Below are 22,299 nucleotides of genomic sequence, written 5' to 3'. Positions count from 1 at the left end.
ATTACCTAGTATTGTAAATGCACAGAGGTAAGGCTTGTGTAGGCCGCCGGTCACACAGATCACCTGTTACTGGTAAGGAAGGATGACGTTTTTTCTTTTTCTGTCCTTTTTAGTGACTTATTTTAGGGTAGGGACTCCCAAGACTATTAGGACCCTTCCGTGGGTTGCGAACTTGTGTATTTTGGCAAAATTCAATGTCTTTTCTATATTTTTATTTTTGCGCATTTTTATGCAGGATACAGCCACTTTGTTGCCTGGGTAAATTGGGGTGTCTGTCTTGTGGGGGGCATTTATATAGTAGTAGTGGGCAGCCTGCCTGATTTTTAATAGTATGGGCGTCATCAGTAGGCTGACACTGCGCATCACACGTCAATAGGCTGACACTTCGCATCATACATACCTGTGTGACGGGTGCTCTATGCAAACCTTATCTGTGTGCAGAACTAATATTAGCAGCCACCTCCTCCATGGTAGGTTGTGAGAGATTGTTCCATCAATATTTTTTTTGTTTCACCCTTGCTGCCTCCGCCTTTATCATGAGGGTCTGCTGCACCCTGATATTGCACTGGCATAGTTACTTTATGATGGAGTTTATGTGTGAAAAAAATAAGATTTGGGGCTGGAGTCAGACGTTTAGCTTACTGCCTGCACTATTCTGAATAAATGAGTGGTCTCGGTAAGGGTACTTTCACACTTGCGTTGAACGGTATCCGTTGCATTGCGTTGTGTAACGGATGCAACGGATGTGTTGCATATAGTGGCACAACGGATGCAACGGATGCTGCAAAACAACGCACTTCGTTTTGATTTTTTTTTACAGTTTTACCAGCGGCAGACTATTGTAAACGATCAGCTGATCGCTCCCAGTAGCCGGCCGCCGGGTGATCAGCTGATCGCTCCCTGCAGCCGACCGCCGGGTGATCAGCTGATCGCTCCCGGCAGCCGGCCGCCGGGTGATCAGCTGATCGCTCCCAGTAGCCGGCCGCCTGGTGATCAGCTGATCGCTCCCTGCAGCCGGCCGCCGGGTGATCAGCTGATCGCTTCCTGCAGACGGCCGCCGGGTGATCAGCTGAGCGCTGTCACTTGCCGGCGCCCGGGCATGCCGGCGGGCGGGCGCTCAGCTGAGCGCTGTCACTTGCCGGCGGTCGGGCATGCCGGCGGCCGGTCGCTCAGCTGAGCGCTGTTGCTTGCCGACGGCCGGGCGCTCAACTAAACGTTCGGCCACCGCGAGCCAAAATAAAGTTTGATTTAAAAAAAAAAAAGAGCATGCGCAGTGGAATCCAGAGGATTCCGCTGCTCAAAATAACGTTACATGCTGCGTTCCTCCCGCTGGGCAGAAGCAACGGAGCGTCGCCCAGCGGAAGCAACGCAGGTCCTTTTGGTACAATCCGTCACCCATACAAGTCTATGGGAAACAGCGGAATCCGTTAACGGATTCCGCTGTTTTCCAAAAGGGCGGATTGTAACGGAAGGAAATAAACGCAAGTGTGAAAGTACCCTAAGTCAGCGGCATCCATTTCAATCTATGTGCTATTTTCTTTTGATCCAAGGATGGCTTGGAGCTAGTGATATTTTAGGGGAAAACCCCCCGAAATCTTTTAAAATAAAAAAAAAATAAAGAAAAAAAAATTATATATATACATCAAAACTATGAATTTAACACATGTGGAGTGAAATACTTAACAAAAAAGTGTGAAACAACTGAAAATATGTCTTATTATTCTAAGTTATTCAAAGTAGCCACCTTTTGCTTTGATTACTGCTTTGCACACTCTTGGCATTCTATTGATGAGCTTCAAGAGGTAGTCACCGGAAATGGTTTTCCAACAGTCTTGAAGGAGTTCCCAGAGATGCTTAGCACTTGTTGGCCCTTTTGCCTTCACTCTGCGGTCCAGCTCACCCCAAACCATCTCGATTGGGTTCAGGTCTGGTGACTGTGGAGGCCAGGTCATCTGGTGTAGCACCTCATCACTCTCCTTCTTAGTCAAATAGCCCTTACACAGCCTGGAGGTGTGTTTGGGGTCATTGTCCTGTTGAAAAATAAATGATGGTCCAACTAAACGCAAACCGGATGGAATAGCATGCCGCTGCAAGATGCTGTGGTAGCCATGCTGGTTCAGTATGTCTTCAATTTTTGAATCAATCCCCAACATTGTCACCAGCAAAGCACCCCCACACCATCACACCTCCTCCTCCATGCTTCACGGTGGGAGCCAGGCATGTAGAGTCCATCTGTTCACCTTTTCTGCGTCACACAAAGACACGGTGGTTGGATCCAAAGATATCAAATTTGGACTCATCAGACCAAAGCACAGATTTCCACTGGTCTGATGTCCATTCCTTGTGTTATTTAGCCCAAACAAGTCTCTTCTGCTTGTTGCCTGTCCTTAGCAGCTATTTTACCACGAAGGCCTGCTGCACAAAGTCTCCTCTTAACAGTTGTTCTAGAGATGTGTCTGCTGCTAGAACTCTGTGTGGCATTTACCTGGTCTCTAATCTGAGCTTCTGTTAACCTGCGATTTCTGAGGCTGGTGACTCAGATAAACTTATCCTCCGCAGCAGAGGTGACTCTTGGTCTTCCTTTCCTGGGGCGGTCCTCATGTGAGCCAGTTTCTTTGTAGCGATTGATGGTTTTTGCCACTGCACTTGGGGACCCTTTCAAAGTTTTCCCAATTTTTCGGACTGACTGACCTTCATTTCATAAAGTAATGATGGCCACTCGTTTTTCTTTACTTAGCTGCTTTTTTTCTTGCCATAAGACAAATTCTAACAGTCTATTCAGTAGGACTATCAGCTGTGTATCCACCAGACTTCTGCACAACACAACTGATGGTCCCAACCCCATTTATAAAGCAGGAAATCCCACTTATTAAACCTGACAGGGCACACCTGTGAAGTGAAAACCATTTCCGGTGACTACCTCTTGAAGCTCATCAAGAGAATGCCAAGAGTGTGCAAAGCAGTAATCAAAGCAAAAGGTGGCTACTTTGAAGAACCTAGAATATAAGACATATTTTCAGTTGGTTCACACTTTTCTGTTAGGTATTTCATTCCACATGTGTTAATTCATAGTTTTGATGCCTTCAATGTGAATCTACAATTTTCAGAGCCATGAAAATAAAGAAAACTCTTTGAATGAGGTGTGTCCAAACTTTTGGTCTGTACTGTATATATAAATATATATATGAGTTCACTTTTTTACATACACTTGTTCTAAAGGAAATCCTTTTACACGGACACACGTCTGAGGAGTGTTAAATATGGTAAACAAAAATTGCATGGCTAATTTATATATACACTGGGGGAAAAACGCCAAAAAGTTCCCACAGGAGGGGTGCCAAAACTAAAAACATTGTAAACAAGGAGGACAAAAGAAGAAAAAATGGCACAAGAACATTGCAAAAAAAGGAGTAAATTTTATTGATGGTATCATTAAAAATATCTCACAACAATCACAGTATTTGCAATATAAGATGAACAGGAAGGATGGAATCACAGGGTCATGGATGGATAAAAATACACAAACATGGTATCGAACACAAATGTGGTAAAGCAACCCTGACCGCCACAAAGGGAACCCCGCAATAGTAGTAAAGGCTGGTAATTAAAATTATAGATCAATAAACCAGGAAAGTAACTCTGGCACTGGAGCCCCACAGAGAAAATTATTTTAAATGAGCATGGTAGCACCTAAACCACTAATGTAGTATTCAAAATAGTGGATATGCCCAGACAATGAAAAGATGGTACAAGGGGGATGCCCCTAGGAGTGAGACCTATGTATTCGTGTGGAGGTAAAAGGGGGGCCCCCAAGGGACAAAGAAAAATGGGAATGGGTGCACCACTAGTAGTCAACAGAAAGAAAAAATGTCTAGGAATTCAAAAAGCCCACATACATAAACCTGTATAAAACAGGGAATGCCAAAGGGGAAATAGTAAACAATAAAAAATATGGATAATGGGGACTATTAGTGGTGCATCCATATACCAAGAGTGACTGAAAAGTAAAAAGTAGAATAATTAGCATGAGGTGAATAGTAAAAATAGTCGTGAAGCAGAGAGGTACAGCTGTAATATCATAAAAATGACTGCAACAGCAGTCATAAAGCAGAGTAGTAAAGCAGTAACCTATAATAGAAGATTAAAAAGTAGTCATGGAGCGAAGAGGTAAGGTAATATGTGAATATAAGATGGAAAAATGACTAAAATATAGTCATGGAGAGTAAAAGCTATGAAAAGTGAAATATGTAATCTCAGAATTAGTTATATATAAACCTAACTCACAATAGTCATGGAGCACAGAGATAAGGCAATAGTGGAAGGTGTAGACCAAAATCCTGATCAGCCATACAAAGTTGAAACTGAGCACAGAAAATAATGAAGAGGGGTACCAGGCGTGCCAGTGGAAGAAAGTAAGACACCAAAAAGTGCACCGCTGGCCCGAGTAGAAAGTAAATAAAAGTATACCTGGTGTGGTGGAAGGTGAGTGGTCCCAACGTCCGTTTCGCCTGAGCGCTTTTTCGAGGGAGGTAATGTGTCTGGTAGCGCTGACACCTAATAAAGGGTCAGCGCAGGTGTCAATAATCATGACAGTGGCCAGAACTGCGCATGCGCCGGGAGCGGAGGCCAGGGAGTGGAGAAGACAGGCGCCACTATGTGCAGGGCGTATGCGCGGGAGAGCGGACGTCTCCATGGCTCCCACGCATGCGTCCAAAGTGGACACCGTCAAACAACGCCCCCTAGCAGTCAGCTGACCGGCAGACGCGAACGGACACAGTAGTATGAAAAGCATGATAACAGAGAATGTGTGAATGATAGTGATAAAACCAAAAAGGTAGGATACGGGCAGATATATATCATACAGCATAATAACAAGATGCAGTCATATTTAACTTTGCAATCTTCTGCGTTTTTCATATTGTCCACCAATGGAAGAAGACTTTAAACCGGATGAAAAGGAGGGGGAATGCAAGTTCCATAGATAAAGATGCAATGCCTATACAAGAATCATACACAAGGGAAAAATTAAAAAGAGAAAAATATGAACATGATTAAAAAAAGGATAAAAACGACAAACAATTGTGTTCAAGATATGGTGAAGACCAAAGAATTCAATGGTGTATTATATAGTCCCTAGTAGGTTAAATCAATCATACTACACCATTGAATTAATGTAAAAAAATAGAAGCCAGAACTACAGGCCCCGATGCACAACAAGATAAATTGGGATGATTGCGACGAGCATTGGTGGAAAAGGGAAACTGTATATTGTAAGAATGGAGAGTAGCTTACTGTCTCATTGAGACCATAGGGAACCAGGGTGTTGAGGGAGACAATCCACTTCGACTCCCGTTGTTCGAGAGTCTTACACAGATTGCCTCCCCGAACACCACCGTGGACCACATCAATGCCTCGTACTTTCAAAGACCTCACGTCACATCCCATGAAATTTACGGAAATGACGGGGAAGGGTCTTTAAAAGAGAAACGTCCTCCACAGAACCAGCAGCACCAATGTCCCTGACGTGCTCCCTGACTCGTACGCGTAATTCACGTGAAGTAAGACCAACGTAAATCAGGGAGCACGGACAGGTGGCATAATAAACTACATGTGTAGATGCACATGTGATGCGCTGGTCAATGGAGAACGTTCTCTTTCCCTCGGAGCAAGTGAAGGATGTGGTACGCAAGTTATTGGGACAGGCTACGCAATGTCCGCATGGGAAACAGCCCCGAAGTGGGCCAACAGAACCAAAAGGATTGGAGCGGGGAGGGATGTAATGACTATTGACGAGAAGATTTCCAAGGTTCCTCGCCCTCCTGGCCGTCATGAGGGGCCGCCTGGGCAAGACATTGGCCAAAATTGGGTCCGTAAGAAGGACCGGCCAATGCCTGCCCAGGATATCCCCCATCGCGTCCCACTGATGGTTAAAAGTACCAAATGAATCTAATTTGACTGTCCATGGTTGGCCGACGTGGTTTGTACTGAAGTAGCTGGTCCCTGGGGGTATTTTTTGCTCGAAGGTAACCCTTCTTTATGCATCTATTGCTATACCCCCGCTCTTTAAACCTGCATCAGAGATCGGACGACTGGGATTCAAAGTTGGAAGAAGTAGTGCAGATCCGCTTCATCCTCAAAAACTGTCCGGTCGGGATGGCACGTACGGTGGAGGGGGTGTGGCCCGAGGATGCAAGGAGGAGGGCATTGACGGATGTATCCTTACGAAAAACGTCCGTCTGAATGCCCCCCTGCGCATCCACCGAAATCCCAATGTCCAAAAAATCCAAATTGGACCGACTGTATCTATATGTTAGTTTAATGTTAAGGGAATTAAGGTTCAGGCCACACATGAAGGATTCGAGTTGCTCGGAAGAGCCCTGCCACAAAATAAAAATATCATCTATATAACGCAACCAGCACTGCACATGGTCGCTAGCCTGCGGAAAACCGTCGCCAAACACCAACCTCTCCCAGTGACCTAGAAAGGGGGTGGCGTAGGCCGGCGCACAGGCCGCGCCCATTGCAGTGCCGCGCTGCTGTAGATAAAAAACATCTTTGAAAACAAAAAAATTGTGGGTCAAGACAAAACCGAGCAACTCAAGCAAAAGATCCACCAAGGTGCCATCGAGACCGGAGGTTGTGAGGTAGAAGCGGACCGCCTCCAGACCGTCCTCATGTCTGATGCAGGTGTAAAGAGATTCCACGTCTGCACAAACCAGGAACATGTCATCGTCCACAAAGATGCCGTCAAGGCCCCGCAGGACATCCGTAGTGTCCTTAACATAGGAGGGGAGGCACTCTACCAAGGGTTTTAAATAAAAATCAATAAATTTACAAATGGGTTCGCACACCCCTCCTATGCCGGACACTATGGGACGCCCCGGGGGGTTGAGGGCATCTTTGTGGACTTTTGGTAACCGGTAAAAAGTGGGAACGTGGGGACAGCCAGTGAGCTAGACCTGGTTTTCAAAAAATCAGGGAACCTACCCGTAGTAGGATTTTGTTCCTCCAGAAGATCCTGGAGGTCCTGTAGGGCGTTCCTCTCAACCTGGTCCAACTCGCTCATCGATTGTTTTCGGGAATATAGCCGCTTCAAGAGAATTTTTCTAGCAAACAAATTCATATCGTTCAGGGCTGTGAATAAATTAAAAGAATTCGTAGGGCAGAAGTTAAGACCCTTAGATAATACCTCCAGCTCAACATCCGAAAAGACACGTGTAGATCAATTAATTACCTGTGATTTATGTTTAGATGTATTAGCCTCAACCACCAATTTTTGGGGTATACGTGGTTCTTTCACTCGGCTACGAGTCGTTATACCACCCATATGAGGTATGTGACGTGTCTTGTCGGATGGAACGGGAGGCAAATCTTCAACCGATGAATCCGAGATGAGCGAGGTGGACCGGGACCTGGAAGAGCGACAATGTCTGGATAAATTCCTACCTCTTGAGAAACGATGACTCCATTTGTAAACATTACTGGAGTTGTAGTCATTGGCGTTACGTTGGAATTTTTTAGATTTAAAATCGCAAACCTCTTTCGCCCATTTCTGGGCATCACGTCCTACTTCATCATAGAATTTCTCTAGGGCTTCAGGTGTACATAGATTCTGGATAGAGTGTTCAAGTGTTTCAAGCTCACTCTCCATGTTGTCAAGCGTGGATGTATTTTGTTTGGACAGAAGCTCCAATAATTTCAAGGATCATCTGTGCAGGTGGCCCTCCCATTCCGTTTTGAAATCCCCCTCCGTTGCCGGAAAAGAGGGGAAGACCTTCTTGTGCCATTTTTTTCTTCTTTTGTCCTTCTTTTGTTCTCCTTGTTTATAGTGTTAAATATTGCAGCCAACCTTCCACACACAGATCCATGCCTATAATACATGTGTATGGGTCCTTTGGTGATTGTGTGCCACCATGATTTTATCCAATATGGCAAAGAATATTTTTTTTTATTCTTGTGGGTAGTTGTATCTCTATACACTGCATGTAATATTGCTCTGTAGAATAAATGTATCCTTCATAGCTCTACATCCAGCTGTTGTGGGACCCCTTTGCTTACCCCTCCTGATTGCATACACCTTACAAAGTTTCTAGACATAGAACGTTTACACAGGCACTTGTGGCATGTCTCACGAGGGCACAGGCATTTGTCGCATGACGTAGGAGGGCACAGGCATTTGTGGCATGACTTAGGAGGGCGCAGGCACTTGTGGCGTGCCTCGGGAGGGCGCAGGCACTTGTGGCGTGCCTCGGGAGGGCGCAGGCGCTTGTGGCGTGCCTCGGGAGGGCGCAGGCGCTTGTGGTGTGCCTTGGGAGGGCGCAGGCGCTTGTGGCGTGCCTCGGGAGGGCGCTTGTGGCGTGCCTCGGGAGGGCGCAGGCACTTGTGGCGTGTCTCGGGAGGGCGTAGGCGCTTGTGGAGCGCCTCGGGAGGGCGCAGGCGCTTGTGGAGCGCCTCGGGAGGGCGCAGGCGCTTGTGGAGCGCCTCGGGAGGGCGCAGGCGCTTGTGGAGCGCCTCGGGAGGGCGCAGGCGCTTGTCGCGTGCCTCGGGAGGGGGGCGCTTGTGGCGTGCCTCGGGAGGTGGGCACAGGCGCTTGTGTCGTGCCTCGGGAGGGGGGTGCAGGCGCTTGTGGCGCGCCTCGGGAGGGGGGTGCAGGCGCTTGTGGCGCGCCTCGGGAGGGGGGCGCAGGCTCCTGAATTTGTATATGTCACACCAAATCTTTCAGCTCTAATTATTATGCTGCTTTTGGAAGCGGTGGCTTTATTCCCATTGTTCCCGGAAGCTTTGGCATCTAGTGCGTTTGTGTCCTCGGGTGATGTTGATGATCTCCGGCTGGTATTTGTTTGCCCAGTGCTGGTTTGTCCACGAATCTGTCTCTCATTGGAGCAGCCCATGCCAGCTCCTCAAGCAACAAAATGGCCTGTTGTCTTCTTGCCAGGATGTTAAAGGGCACAGAGTTTCCAGATCAACTCAGGTAGTGCGATCAAAAATTAGACACAAATTTGCCTGGTTTGTCAGTCATCGGGGATGGGATCATTTTCGTCACATAGCCAAGCGTATTACGGCTTCCACTGGGATCTTGCAGTTAGTCCCAAACTCCTAAATGGCCAATTCAGAGCAGTTTTCAGAGGGGGTGACCACGACAATTCATCCTATAGTTTGCAGATCGGCACCCAACATGTCAGATTGGAGCAATGTAAGCCCGGAGATTCTATCATCAGAGTTGTATTGTCCCTACATGCTGAAGTGTCCACACCTTGAGTATTGCAAGAAGACAAACCCCTTTGAAATATGTATACATTGCGTGCTACATGCCTGTGAACCCCCCAAAGACAAGTTATTGACACTTTTTTTTTTTGGGGGGGGGCGTTTGACATATGTTGCCATATAGTCCTCACTCATGTGCCAACAAACATATTGATCGAAGTCTAGGTCTCTATACAAAGTATTCTATTATGAGATTCTTGTGGAGCGTGTATAATCCAGGTATAGAGAATATACAGAAACGTAACATTAGAACCCAGGCTTGTATTACATATTCTTTGCCCGGCCAGAACAAAAGACCAAGTGTGAATTTAATTGCACAGCTTAAAAAAAAAAAGTTAATTGTTAGTGAACTTCACTAATCTCTGATACTTCACTGCAAAATGACAATTATGCTGCAACCTGCTAGAATGCTGCAGAGCCACATTGCAGTGTCTGTGTATACCTTCAGGGGCTGAGCACTCTGTTTGCTGCAGAGCTCAAAGGGGTTTGTTGTCCCGCAAACAAAGTACATTTTAATCAATAGATCTTGGAATAATGATAATTTCCACAATTGGATGCGATTTTAAAAAAAATACACTGTGCTAAGAAAATTTTATAGATGTGTCCCTGCTGTGTACTGTGTAATGGCTGTGTCTGACCGTACAGGGACATGGTCTGATCATACCACAGCTCCTGGGCAGGGGAAGAAGAAAAAAAGTATACAGACATTACAGCATGGGAACACAAATTATTCTGTCTTTGACCAAAAACATTTTTTTAAAATCAGGCAGGGAAATGTTTTACCTCACATAAAGAAGCATGTGTAATCCCATGTTGTAATCTCTTTACTATTTTTTGTGTTCTTCCCGGCCCAGGAGGTATGATCAGACCATGTCCCTGTACGGTCAGACACGGCCATTACACAGCACATAATAATAATAATAATAATATTTATTCATTTATATAGCGCTATTAATTCCACAGCGCTTTATATACAATGGCAACACTGTCCCCATTGGGGCTCACAATCTAAATTCCTTATCAGTATGTTTTAGCACATAGCAGGGTTCACATATATAAGATTATCTTACCACAGGATTTTTTTTTTATTATTATTATTCCTAGATCTATTGATTTTAAAATAAACTTTATAACTAACTTTGTTTGTGGGAAAACCCCCTTTACGTATCTAGTTTATCTTGCTTCTGGGACCAATATAAGCCATATTTTGCTGGGCTCCAGATGTTCGTCACACTGTGTATTTGCTGCCACTAGAGGGCACATACAGGTCACAGATTGTAGAATCTTTCTCAAATTTTTGCAAATAACCACAAGTAATGTCCTAAGGGCACTGTCTGAAGGATTTATGTGGTTGCATTGCACAGAAGGGTATTTTAAATCTCGCTTACAGTAGAATTGCTCTGTACATTATCAGTCATTGTTTAGGACTATGGTGCCATACTGGTGTGTGTGTGTGTGTGTGTGTGTGTGTGTATATACATATATACATATATATATATATATATATACACACACACACTCAATATGTATGTATATGTATAATGTGTGTAATATATATATATACAATGTGTGTGTGTGTATATATATATATATACTGTGAGACTGTGACCGGGGTTATCTATGACGGCCGGTATGTCTCGCCCCGGTTGTGCTCACTCCATGATAGAAAGTAAATCCACTCTAGGGTTAATGCTGTTTCCCTACAGGCTGAAGGAAGGGTTAAATGGAAACAGGAACGAGGGGCAGGTGTGCCGGGTGTGAGGGAGTGATCACAACTCCCTGAGTCTCTGCTGGAGAGACATGTATATTGCTGTGGATTTTTGTTTGGACATTAAACACCGTGTGCTGTGAACCTATATGCCTGGATCCCGTGTCTTCTGCTGCGCAGCCGACCGCGCTACCTCACATATGGTGGAGAATCGGCGGGCATGCCAGCCCGGTGAGGTGTACTTCCTTTTCTGGTGATCCGGTAGCACATGTCCTGGATTCAAGCAGCTATACTACGGCCCAAACCCAGCGACGCCATGGAGGACATACTAAGGCATTTGGCTCAGGCTAATGCACAACAACAAGAGGCTAATGCACAGCAACAACAGGTGAATACCCACCTGCTCCGGACGTTGGAGCAACAGCAGCAACAGCACCAGCAATCCTTGAAATTGCAGGAAAAAAGGCACCAAGAACAGATGGTTCTCCTGGCCAAGTCAATCCGTGCCGGACCGGCAGCAACAACCCCGGGACCGGGTGACGACGGCAGCGTCCGGAAAGCGGTGAGACAAGCGTTGCAAAAGATGACCCCGGGGGATGATGTGGAAGCGTTCCTGGCAGTGTTTGAGCGGGTGGCCGAGCGGGAAAAGCTGCCGACCCCCCAGTGGGCTGAGGTATTGTCGCCCTATCTGACGGGGGAACCCCAAAAAGCGTACCTGGACCTCGGTACCGAGGACGCCATTGACTATGTGACCCTGAAAGCCGAAATACTGGCTCGGTTGGGGGTGAATACCTATGTACGGGCTCAGCGGGTAAATCAGTGGTTCTATGAGGAAGCCAAACCCGTACGCTCCCAGGCCTATGACTTATTACATCTTGTAAAAAAGTGGTTGCAGCCTGACACTCTGAGCCCGGCGCAAATGGTGGAAAGGGTAGTAGTGGATCGTTTTGTGCGCACTTTACCCGTCACCGTTCAACGGTGGGTAGGACAGGGTGACCCGAGTACCCTGGACCAATTAGTGTCCCTGGTAGAGCGGCATGTGGCTACGCAGGACTTGATACGGGACACTGAGACTTTGCGTACCGCCCGTCGGTCCGGCCCCTCCAAGCCTAGGGCCAAGGACCCACCGCCGACACCGGTACAGGAGTCCGCTACCATCCTGGCTGAGGCCGCGCCCGCCGTTCCTGAGGTCCGGAAGGCCATGTACCCTAAACGACAACTTGTCAAGGGGGTTTCCTTCCCTATTAGATGTTGGCGGTGCCAGCGGGTGGGACATATGGAAGCCCAGTGTCCCCTGACCACGGAGCCCATGGATTGTGGGGTTACCCGGCGGGGTTCAATGTATGCTCAGGTGGTGTGTACCGCTGACCTGGTTCCCCCAGAGACTGAGCCCCACTTGTGCCAAATACAGGTGAATGGATGTCCGGTTACAGGATTGTTGGATTCCGGAAGCTTAGTGACCCTTGTGCGATCCACCTTGAGGGCTAAAGTAAAGGCCACAGGACGTACCGTGGGGGTGGTTTGCATACATGGGGACCGCCGAGACTATCCCACGGGGATTGTCACCATCACAGCACCTTGCGGTCAGGTGCAACATGAGGTGGGACTGCTTAACACTCTTCCTTATGACGTGATCCTAGGACGGGATCTGCCCTATTTTTGGACTTTATGGAAGGGAACCCCTAGGTCCCCTCCGATATTGGTCAGTCCGGGGCCTGAGCCCTACAATCCTGAATCCGGGACACCTGCCGTAGGGGTCCCCATGATAGGGACAGAATGTGAACCCGATAGGTCGCCCCTAGAGGTATTGGCAGGAGAGGCTGAGACGGTCGAGCCCATCCCGGACTTGGAGGCATCCCCGGATGCGTTTGGGACAGCCCAACTCCAGGACCCTACGTTAATACATGCCCGGAATAGGGTGTTAGTAATTGACGGGGTGGCCCAGCTGCCCGGTGCCCAGGTAAGGTACCCCCATTTCGCTCTTAAACAGGATTTACTCTACCGAGTAGATGAAATACGGGGCGTGGGGGTGGAGCAGTTGGTGGTGCCCCAGCCGTATCGCCGGCGGGTCCTCGACTTGGCTCATAAACATCTGATGAGTGGCCACCTAGGGGTCAAGAAAACGCAGGAGCGAATATTGCAAAGGTTCTATTGGCCCGGGGTCTTTGGGGAGGTAAAACGGTTCTGCGAAACCTGCCAGGAGTGTCAGCTTACCGCACCACTGGTCCACTTTCGCAGTCCGTTGGTGCCGTTACCCATTATAGAAGTCCCTTTTGAACGGATAGGGATGGATCTGGTGGGGCCCCTCGTAAAGTCTGCTCGAGGGCACCAACACATCCTAGTGATCGTTGACTATGCCACCCGGTATCCAGAGGCGATACCTCTCAGACATACTGCGGCGAAGCTTATAGCTCGGGAGTTGTTTTCTGTGTTCTGCCGGGTGGGGTTGCCCAAGGAGATCCTTACGGATCAGGGGACCCCATTCATGTCTAAAGTGACCAAAGAACTATGCCGGCTACTCCAGATCAAGCAGTTGCGTACGTCTGTGTATCATCCTCAGACGGATGGGTTAGTAGAACGATTCAATAAAACCCTGAAAACCATGCTAAAAAGGGTGATCTCCAAAGACGGGAAGGACTGGGATATGATGCTTCCCTATTTGATGTTTGCCATCCGAGAGGTGCCACAGGCATCCACGGGGTTTTCGCCTTTTGAATTGTTATACGGGCGACATCCCCGGGGATTGTTGGACCTGGCAAAGGAAACATGGGAGCAAGAGCCCACCCCCCATAAAAGTGTGATTGAACACATTTTAGGAATGCAGAACCGCATAAGCGCGGTCATGCCAATTGTGAAGGAGCATTTACAGGAGGCTCAGGCCGCGCAAAGCGGCCGCTATAATAGACAAGCCACCGTGCGGACCTTTAAACCCGGGGATCGGGTGTTGGTATTAATCCCCACGGCGGAGAGTAAATTCCTGGCTCAGTGGCAAGGCCCCTACGAGATAAAGGAAAAAGTCGGGGTGGTCAACTATAAAGTATTGCAGCCCGGTAGGCGGAAACCTGAACAAATATACCATGTCAACCTATTAAAACCGTGGCAGGAACGGGAAAGCCTGATGGTTGAGTTTCCCCCATCTCCCTCCTCTTCGGGTCGTTCACTCCCGGCTTCAGCGACCTCCGGAGAGGACGAACCGGAAGTAAGGATCGGAGAAGCCCTCACCAAGCAACAGAGGCGAGAGGCCAGACGGCTGGTTCAGCAGAACCCCGATGTCTTCTCAGAGTTGCCGGGTAGGACCAGTCTGATACGACATGACATTGTCACCGAGCCCCACCTGAAGGTACGCCTGAAGTCATACCGCGTGCCGGAGGCTCGAAGACAAGCCATATCAGAAGAAGTGAAGACAATGCTACGCCTGGGGGTCATCGAAAAATCCCGGAGTGAATGGGCTAGTCCCATTGTCCTAATACCAAAACTCGATGGCTCCTTAAGGTTCTGCAATGACTTCCGGAGATTGAACGAAATATCCAAGTTCGATCTCTACCCCATGCCCCGGGTGGATGAGCTGATTGATAGGCTGGGACAGGCGCGATATTTTACCACGCTCGACCTGACCAAGGGGTACTGGCAGGTGCCACTGACGGAGTCCGCCAAGGAGAAAACCGCTTTTGTTACGCCGGAGGGTCTCTTCCACTATGTTGTCTTGCCTTTTGGGTTACATGGCGCTCCGGCCACGTTCCAGAGGTTGATGGACTTAGTGCTGGAACCCCACCAGGCGTATGCATCAGCGTACCTTGATGACATCATTATTTACAGCCCCGATTGGCAGACCCACTTGGAACAGGTACAAGCGGTGGTGGACGCGCTTCGAACAGCCGGATTGACAGCCAATCCCAAGAAATGTGCGTTGGGACTCACGGAAGCCCGCTACTTGGGCTACGTGATAGGCCAAGGAGTGATAAAGCCCCAAATTAACAAGGTTGAGGCGATCCAGAAGTGGCCTAGACCCCTGACCACAAAGCAGGTTAGGGCCTTCCTGGGTATCGTGGGGTACTACAGGAGGTTTGTAAGAGATTTTGCGGGACTATCAGCCCCCTTGACGGACCTTCTCAAAGGCAAGAAGTCCGTCATGGTGCGCTGGACTCCGCAGGCCGAGGACTCCTTCCGGGCCCTGAAGGGGGTCCTGTGCGGACAACCCGTTCTGGTCAACCCTGATTTCCGGAAGGAGTTCATAGTACAGACTGACGCCTCTGAGGTCGGCCTGGGGGCAGTGCTGTCTCAGGTGGTTCAGGGGGAGGAACACCCCGTCACCTTCTTGAGTAGGAAGCTCACCCCTCCCGAGCGGAATTATAGCGTAGTGGAGAAGGAGTGCCTGGCGATTAAATGGGCCTTGGAGTCCCTACGCTATTACCTGCTGGGACGGCAGTTTCGCTTGGTGACTGATCACTCTCCGCTGGTCTGGATGAGGTCCGCCAAGGAACGGAATGCCCGGGTTACCCGGTGGTTCCTTTCTCTGCAGAACTTCCGGTTTACGGTTGAACACCGGGCCGGTAGGTTGCAGGTCAACGCCGATGCCTTGTCCCGCGGCCCGTGTTTGATGGCGGGAGTTCAACCCCGCACGCTTGAACTGAGGGGGGGGGTATGTGAGACTGTGACCGGGGTTATCTATGACGGCCGGTATGTCTCGCCCCGGTTGTGCTCACTCCATGATAGAAAGTAAATCCACTCTAGGGTTAATGCTGTTTCCCTACAGGCTGAAGGAAGGGTTAAATGGAAACAGGAACGAGGGGCAGGTGTGCCGGGTGTGAGGGAGTGATCACAACTCCCTGAGTCTCTGCTGGAGAGACATGTATATTGCTGTGGATTTTTGTTTGGACATTAAACACCGTGTGCTGTGAACCTATATGCCTGGATCCCGTGTCTTCTGCTGCGCAGCCGACCGCGCTACCTCACATATGGTGGAGAATCGGCGGGCATGCCAGCCCGGTGAGGTGTACTTCCTTTTCTGGTGATCCGGTAGCACATGTCCTGGATTCAAGCAGCTATACTACGGCCCAAACCCAGCGACGCCATGGAGGACATACTAAGGCATTTGGCTCAGGCTAATGCACAACAACAAGAGGCTAATGCACAGCAACAACAGGTGAATACCCACCTGCTCCGGACGTTGGAGCAACAGCAGCAACAGCACCAGCAATCCTTGAAATTGCAGGAAAAAAGGCACCAAGAACAGATGGTTCTCCTGGCCAAGTCAATCCGTGCCGGACCGGCAGCAACAACCCCGGGACCGGGTGACGACGGCAGCGTCCGGAAAGCGGTGAGACAAGCGTTGCAAAAGATGACCCCGGGGGATGATGTGGAAGCGTTCCTGGCAGTGTTTGAGCGGGTGGCCGAGCGGGAAAAGCTGCCGACCCCCCAGTGGGCTGAGGTATTGTCGCCCTATCTGACGGGGGAACCCCAAAAAGCGTACCTGGACCTCGGTACCGAGGACGCCATTGACTATGTGACCCTGAAAGCCGAAATACTGGCTCGGTTGGGGGTGAATACCTATGTACGGGCTCAGCGGGTAAATCAGTGGTTCTATGAGGAAGCCAAACCCGTACGCTCCCAGGCCTATGACTTATTACATCTTGTAAAAAAGTGGTTGCAGCCTGACACTCTGAGCCCGGCGCAAATGGTGGAAAGGGTAGTAGTGGATCGTTTTGTGCGCACTTTACCCGTCACCGTTCAACGGTGGGTAGGACAGGGTGACCCGAGTACCCTGGACCAATTAGTGTCCCTGGTAGAGCGGCATGTGGCTACGCAGGACTTGATACGGGACACTGAGACTTTGCGTACCGCCCGTCGGTCCGGCCCCTCCAAGCCTAGGGCCAAGGACCCACCGCCGACACCGGTACAGGAGTCCGCTACCATCCTGGCTGAGGCCGCGCCCGCCGTTCCTGAGGTCCGGAAGGCCATGTACCCTAAACGACAACTTGTCAAGGGGGTTTCCTTCCCTATTAGATGTTGGCGGTGCCAGCGGGTGGGACATATGGAAGCCCAGTGTCCCCTGACCACGGAGCCCATGGATTGTGGGGTTACCCGGCGGGGTTCAATGTATGCTCAGGTGGTGTGTACCGCTGACCTGGTTCCCCCAGAGACTGAGCCCCACTTGTGCCAAATACAGGTGAATGGATGTCCGGTTACAGGATTGTTGGATTCCGGAAGCTTAGTGACCCTTGTGCGATCCACCTTGAGGGCTAAAGTAAAGGCCACAGGACGTACCGTGGGGGTGGTTTGCATACATGGGGACCGCCGAGACTATCCCACGGGGATTGTCACCATCACAGCACCTTGCGGTCAGGTGCAACATGAGGTGGGACTGCTTAACACTCTTCCTTATGACGTGATCCTAGGACGGGATCTGCCCTATTTTTGGACTTTATGGAAGGGAACCCCTAGGTCCCCTCCGATATTGGTCAGTCCGGGGCCTGAGCCCTACAATCCTGAATCCGGGACACCTGCCGTAGGGGTCCCCATGATAGGGACAGAATGTGAACCCGATAGGTCGCCCCTAGAGGTATTGGCAGGAGAGGCTGAGACGGTCGAGCCCATCCCGGACTTGGAGGCATCCCCGGATGCGTTTGGGACAGCCCAACTCCAGGACCCTACGTTAATACATGCCCGGAATAGGGTGTTAGTAATTGACGGGGTGGCCCAGCTGCCCGGTGCCCAGGTAAGGTACCCCCATTTCGCTCTTAAACAGGATTTACTCTACCGAGTAGATGAAATACGGGGCGTGGGGGTGGAGCAGTTGGTGGTGCCCCAGCCGTATCGCCGGCGGGTCCTCGACTTGGCTCATAAACATCTGATGAGTGGCCACCTAGGGGTCAAGAAAACGCAGGAGCGAATATTGCAAAGGTTCTATTGGCCCGGGGTCTTTGGGGAGGTAAAACGGTTCTGCGAAACCTGCCCGGAGTGTCAGCTTACCGCACCACTGGTCCACTTTCGCAGTCCGTTGGTGCCGTTACCCATTATAGAAGTCCCTTTTGAACGGATAGGGATGGATCTGGTGGGGCCCCTCGTAAAGTCTGCTCGAGGGCACCAACACATCCTAGTGATCGTTGACTATGCCACCCGGTATCCAGAGGCGATACCTCTCAGACATACTGCGGCGAAGCTTATAGCTCGGGAGTTGTTTTCTGTGTTCTGCCGGGTGGGGTTGCCCAAGGAGATCCTTACGGATCAGGGGACCCCATTCATGTCTAAAGTGACCAAAGAACTATGCCGGCTACTCCAGATCAAGCAGTTGCGTACGTCTGTGTATCATCCTCAGACGGATGGGTTAGTAGAACGATTCAATAAAACCCTGAAAACCATGCTAAAAAGGGTGATCTCCAAAGACGGGAAGGACTGGGATATGATGCTTCCCTATTTGATGTTTGCCATCCGAGAGGTGCCACAGGCATCCACGGGGTTTTCGCCTTTTGAATTGTCATACGGGCGACATCCCCGGGGATTGTTGGACCTGGCAAAGGAAACATGGGAGCAAGAGCCCACCCCCCATAAAAGTGTGATTGAACACATTTTAGGAATGCAGAACCGCATAAGCGCGGTCATGCCAATTGTGAAGGAGCATTTACAGGAGGCTCAGGCCGCGCAAAGCGGCCGCTATAATAGACAAGCCACCGTGCGGACCTTTAAACCCGGGGATCGGGTGTTGGTATTAATCCCCACGGCGGAGAGTAAATTCCTGGCTCAGTGGCAAGGCCCCTACGAGATAAAGGAAAAAGTCGGGGTGGTCAACTATAAAGTATTGCAGCCCGGTAGGCGGAAACCTGAACAAATATACCATGTCAACCTATTAAAACCGTGGCAGGAACGGGAAAGCCTGATGGTTGAGTTTCCCCCATCTCCCTCCTCTTCGGGTCGTTCACTCCCGGCTTCAGCGACCTCCGGAGAGGACGAACCGGAAGTAAGGATCGGAGAAGCCCTCACCAAGCAACAGAGGCGAGAGGCCAGACGGCTGGTTCAGCAGAACCCCGATGTCTTCTCCGAGTTGCCGGGTAGGACCAGTCTGATACGACATGACATTGTCACCGAGCCCCACCTGAAGGTACGCCTGAAGTCATACCGCGTGCCGGAGGCTCGAAGACAAGCCATATCAGAAGAAGTGAAGACAATGCTACGCCTGGGGGTCATCGAAAAATCTCGGAGTGAATGGGCTAGTCCCATTGTCCTAATACCAAAACTCGATGGCTCCTTAAGGTTCTGCAATGACTTCCGGAGATTGAACGAAATATCCAAGTTCGATCTCTACCCCATGCCCCGGGTGGATGAGCTGATTGATAGGCTGGGACAGGCGCGATATTTTACCACGCTCGACCTGACCAAGGGGTACTGGCAGGTGCCACTGACGGAGTCCGCCAAGGAGAAACCCGCTTTTGTTACGCCGGAGGGTCTCTTCCACTATGTTGTCTTGCCTTTTGGGTTACATGGCGCTCCGGCCACGTTCCAGAGGTTGATGGACTTAGTGCTGGAACCCCACCAGGCGTATGCATCAGCGTACCTTGATGACATCATTATTTACAGCCCCGATTGGCAGACCCACTTGGAACAGGTACAAGCGGTGGTGGACGCGCTTCGAACAGCCGGATTGACAGCCAATCCCAAGAAATGTGCGTTGGGACTCACGGAAGCCCGCTACTTGGGCTACGTGATAGGCCAAGGAGTGATAAAGCCCCAAATTAACAAGGTTGAGGCGATCCAGAAGTGGCCTAGACCCCTGACCACAAAGCAGGTTAGGGCCTTCCTGGGTATCGTGGGGTACTACAGGAGGTTTGTAAGAGATTTTGCGGGACTATCAGCCCCCTTGACGGACCTTCTCAAAGGCAAGAAGTCCGTCATGGTGCGCTGGACTCCGCAGGCCGAGGACTCCTTCCGGGCCCTGAAGGGGGTCCTGTGCGGACAACCCGTTCTGGTCAACCCTGATTTCCGGAAGGAGTTCATAGTACAGACTGACGCCTCTGAGGTCGGCCTGGGGGCAGTGCTGTCTCAGGTGGTTCAGGGGGAGGAACATCCCGTCACCTTCTTGAGTAGGAAGCTCACCCCTCCCGAGCGGAATTATAGCGTAGTGGAGAAGGAGTGCCTGGCGATTAAATGGGCCTTGGAGTCCCTACGCTATTACCTGCTGGGACGGCAGTTTCGCTTGGTGACTGATCACTCTCCGCTGGTCTGGATGAGGTCCGCCAAGGAACGGAATGCCCGGGTTACCCGGTGGTTCCTTTCTCTGCAGAACTTCCGGTTTACGGTTGAACACCGGGCCGGTAGGTTGCAGGTCAACGCCGATGCCTTGTCCCGCGGCCCGTGTTTGATGGCGGGAGTTCAACCCCGCACGCTTGAACTGAGGGGGGGGGTATGTGAGACTGTGACCGGGGTTATCTATGACGGCCGGTATGTCTCGCCCCGGTTGTGCTCACTCCATGATAGAAAGTAAATCCACTCTAGGGTTAATGCTGTTTCCCTACAGGCTGAAGGAAGGGTTAAATGGAAACAGGAACGAGGGGCAGGTGTGCCGGGTGTGAGGGAGTGATCACAACTCCCTGAGTCCCTGCTGGAGAGACATGTATATTGCTGTGGATTTTTGTTTGGACATTAAACACCGTGTGCTGTGAACCTATATGCCTGGATCCCGTGTCTTCTGCTGCGCAGCCGACCGCGCTACCTCACAATACACACACACACTCAATATGTATGTGTATGTATAACGTGTGTGTATGTGTGTAATATATATATACAATGTGTGTGTGTGTGTGTGATACTCGTATATATATATATATTATATATATATTTTTTCTCCTTGATGTGTATGTGACTACATATGTTTTAATGGAGTGTGTGTCATCATAACATTACCTATTGTATTTGTTTTGTTTTTGTTTTTTTAATGCCTTTCAAATAAAAATGGCAGATTTTCTCATTATTTCATATCACAGTCTATATTAAAAATTAGAAATCTTGCAGTTTTCACACTGACCACTGGGGCTATTCATTCTAGACTCTAACAATATTTTGTTGTCTCGCCTGTTGTGATTGTTGGTTTTTTGCTGTTAGCTCAGTTTAGATGGGTAACACTTCTATCATCCTCTGATAATGAGTCTGGTGACAACTTTTCTTAATAACACACAAAGTAGAAGTCTAAAGGCCGCTTTACACGCTGCGATATCGGTCCCGATATCGCTAGCGTGGGTACCCGCCCCCATCTCTTGTGCGACACGGGCAAATCGCTGCCCGTGCCGCACAATATCACCCAGACCTGTCACACATACTTACCTGCCCGGCGACGTCGCTGTGACCGGCGAACCGCCTCCTTTCTAAGGGGGCGGTCCATGCGGCGTCACAGCGACGTCACTGAGCGGCCGCCCAATAGAAGCGGAGGGTCGGAGATGAGCGAGACGTAACATCCCGCCCACCTCCTTCCTTCAGCATAGCAGCCGGGAGGCAGGTAAGGAGAGCTTCCTCGTTCCTGCGGTGTCACACATAGCGATGTGTGCTGCCGCAGCAACGAGGAACAACATCGTTACTGCTGCAGTAACGATAATTGAGAATGGACCCCCATGTCACCGATGAGCGATTTTGCACGTTTTTGCGACAATGCAAAATCGCTCATCAGTGTCACACGCAACAACATCGCTAATGCGGCCGGATGTGCGTCACAAATTCCGTGACCCCAACGACTCCGCGTTAGCGATGTCGCAGCATGTAAAGCCACCTTAAGGCTATGTGCGCACTGAGCATTTTTCACTGAGTTTTTGCGCGTTTTTCGGGTGCGTCTTTGGGCTCAAAACTGCATGACTTTCCTTCCCCAGCAAAATCTGAGTTTTCATTTTTGCTGTCCGCACACAATTTTTTTTTTTTTAGCTGCGCTTTTGAACTAAGAAAAAAAAATATGAACATGTCACGTCTTTCCTGCGTTTTTCACCCGTGCAATGCATTGGAAAAACGCAGCAAAATGCAGTGATTTTTGCGGCCAAAGACGTGGTATGCATGAACGTGTGTGTGTGTGTGTGTTTATGTGTATATAATTATAATATTACTGACCAAAAGTTTGGACACACCTTCTCATCTCTAGAACAACTGTTAAGAGGAGACTTTGTGCAGCAGGCCTTCATGGTAAATAGCTGCAAGGAAACCACTGCTGAGGACAGGCAACAACAGAAGAGACTTGTTTGGGCTAAAGAACACAAGGAATGGACATTAGGCCAGTGGAAATCTGTGCTTTGGTCTGATGAGTCTATATTTGAGATCTTTGGATCCAACCACCGTGTCTTTGTAGAAAAGGTGAACGG

The 22,299-nt window shown here is 49.6% G+C and overlaps 1 protein-coding gene across 3 annotated transcripts in view; it reads left to right on the top strand.

Annotated features, from left to right (window-relative positions):
* The window catches only part of SMIM14 (small integral membrane protein 14), a 52,611-nt gene that overhangs the window by 14,067 nt on the left and 16,245 nt on the right, over positions 1–22,299 (top strand). The window lies entirely within an intron of this gene.

This window comes from Anomaloglossus baeobatrachus, chromosome 1, assembly GCF_048569485.1.
Source record: "Anomaloglossus baeobatrachus isolate aAnoBae1 chromosome 1, aAnoBae1.hap1, whole genome shotgun sequence".
In the NCBI taxonomy this organism is placed as follows: Eukaryota; Metazoa; Chordata; class Amphibia; order Anura; family Aromobatidae; genus Anomaloglossus; species Anomaloglossus baeobatrachus.
This window is presented reverse-complemented; position numbering and strand designations above follow the sequence as displayed.